At 41.1% G+C, this 2,915-nt stretch overlaps 1 pseudogene; it reads right to left on the minus strand.

Annotated features, from left to right (window-relative positions):
• Window positions 1–1,661: 1,661 nt before the first annotated feature.
• Window positions 1,662–2,475, minus strand: LOC136246484 (uncharacterized; annotated as a pseudogene).
• Between the last annotated feature and the right edge of the window lie 440 nt (window positions 2,476–2,915).

Consider the following 2,915-nt stretch of genomic DNA (forward strand, 5'->3'; position numbering starts at 1 on the left):
TTTGGTAAAGTGGTCTAGAACATAAAAGAAAGGCAAATTGTAGTAGAAGTCAAACACTTGTCGGAACCAGAGGAAACACATGCCACTTGTGAGTTTGCTACTGTAGAGTGAAATAGTGGCCTCGTTTGGTCTCTATTCTTGTGACTGCATGCGGTCAGATAGGAATGTGGGCAGGCAAGGGGACCAAAATTGGGTTTCAAGTATTTTAAAATTCAATCTCCAGTTGTCTGCATTTTCGTGTTGTAAATGCTGAATTGATGTCACTAAGACTATTCCATAAAGGTGGTTTTTTTAACAGTGGTATTTTGGTGCATACGGGTACCCTACTAAACACTACTACCATCCATACTTGTTAGATAATATGCAATTCATTCAACACGTATAACAACAAGGTGCATGTAAAGTAATTTGGTTACCTGAAATGCTTAAGTCAGCCTACATCACACAAAGCTGAAGTAATGGCTTACGTCACATTTGTGAGACCTTGAATGTTGTAATATCATGTGATTAAGAACATTAATAGTCATTGCAATGGAGAGCTGCAGGTGGATCAAAAGTGCCATTTTGTTACTTTTCAGTTGACTAAAACCAGTGATGAATACAATATCTATAGAAACTGGGCTGATACATAATTATGGGGTAATAATTATCACCCCTGCACCTTCCTCTTTAATTTTTTAAATAGCCTCTTGCCTTCCTCCGGCCCCTGCCTTCCACCCCTTTGGAGCTAGCCTGATACAGTTAACCTCAGTTTAAAATCTATCTCAAATGGCAGGAAACTTAGCTGTTGGCTACTTGTATGGTGGATGCTCTGGAAGGTAAGTAATTGGTATAAAACATGTGAAAATTTGGTACTCATAGCTTCATCCATTGGTGAGCTACAGCACACTGAATACTTAAAACCAGCATGTCTCAATACTTTTATAGACAATAAGACCGGTTTTCCCAGACTGGACCACTTTTTCAGATGAGAATAATCCTCCAGATCTTTGACACTTCATTCACCACCCTCCTCCATTTATGCTATTCGCTATTCATTTTTAACCCAAGAGCACCCCCACAGTGGACACGCACATGGTTTCCTGTCATTGGTTTGTCAAAAACTGCATGTCTCCTTGTTTGCGTGTTGGTACGGCTGTCCAACAGCAACGTGAGCAAACAGGCTTTGAGCTACAGAAATAAACCTTCACTCAATGCATAAAGGGTGTTTAAGTACCATATTAAAGGTTAGCTATCTATTTTTGTCAAAGGGGTGTAGCCAGGCACTGAAATGATGTATATAAAAGTTCAGTAGGGGCTAGCCTACGTAACAGGCATATAGCAACTGAAAAACAATATACAGTAACAGGCCTTGTAAGCTACAAGGAGTGGTGTACCTTTTCAAGTTAAAAGGGAAAATTACCTGAATCATGAGCATCTTTAAACCAGAGGAATCATCATACGTGCTACTTACATCTTTTTGGATATCAACCAATTTTCAAACATACTTTTGCAAATGTCAGTGACTATGACACTTTTTTTTTTATCCGGCCCTAATGGCACTCCCTTCCACCCACACGTCTCTATAGACAACAAGCTAGAAGAGCAACATAAAAAGGGAAAAAGAAAGAATTTACCTACAGAAAAGACACTTAAAAGAACCTACAGAAGCCCAGGGAATGTTAGTGAACTGGTAGATGCCCCTCTGCGACGGCGAGATCTACTGCCGGGGGCACACCAGGATGCTTAGAGCATGATCGAGAACCACGGATGCACATAATGGAGGAGCGAAGCAAAGAGAACCCCAAACTGCAACGGAGCCAGACCATCACCACTGAATATGGGGAACTCCACTTCTCACTGAGTAATTGAGCCAAATGCTTATAGGTGGTAGTGGCTGCTTTCCCCATTCCACCGGAGGAGGAAAAAAACTAATGGGGTAAAACTGCCATGCTCTACTTCGCGTATACGGTCCTCATAAGCACGACGCTTCTCAGCCTCATGCCTACGAAAAGTGGCAGCCAAGGTGGTAGACCGATTGGAGGCTGCAAAAGAATTAAAAACGCGAACATCAAAAAAGGTGCGATGATGTAAGCACCTCCAAAAACCAGATGCTCTGATATCCACTCTGACATTATCATCAAGCACAGCTGAACGGTGATGCATAACCTCACCAGACAGGGCATGTAAGTGAGGCTCTACCTGGACATCATGGCACACTTCTGTCATCAAACTAGCAGTCAAATCTCGTACTTCATTATGCCGGATAATTGGAAAGGCACCATGTGGGCAGCTAAGGGCGTGAGACAAGGTAAAATCCTTACCACACACACAGTGCGATGATAACAATGATGGTGTAAAGCCATAACGTAAACAGACAGCATCAATGAATTCACCTTTATGAAGGGCGAAACCATATGACACTTTGCATGGAAAACAAGACACTATACAAATGTAGTAATACGCATATAGCTGGACTTCTGTGAAGACATTCATTTAAATTCTCCCTCCCCACTTTGCATTATAGCAGCTGAAGTATCATACACATTATGTGATGTTATTGCAGGATGATAAGCCTGTTTAGACTTGTTCTTAGTGACCTCCCAACTATTTTCTGCTCACTAACTTCATCATATTTTTCAAGTAGGTTTCTATCCTTATGAAAGCTTCTCACCAAGGACCCAAATGCAGTATTCAAATTCTCATTCTTCCATGGCCACGATATCTACCAGCTATTCTCAAAACAAATAGTGGAATTTGATTAACATGTAATACACTGTAAATGATGTTTAGAACCTGAACCACTTTCCTGTAATATCATACAGGATGGTAGTACTGTATATTAGGGATCATGAAGAACTGGGCTTTTCCAGTGAAAAGTGTCACCCTAAAACCAGCCGCAATTTCATTCATGATAGCTTGGCAGCATTGGCTAA

Source organism: Dysidea avara, chromosome 1 (genome assembly GCF_963678975.1).
Source record: "Dysidea avara chromosome 1, odDysAvar1.4, whole genome shotgun sequence".
Taxonomy (NCBI): Eukaryota; Metazoa; Porifera; class Demospongiae; order Dictyoceratida; family Dysideidae; genus Dysidea; species Dysidea avara.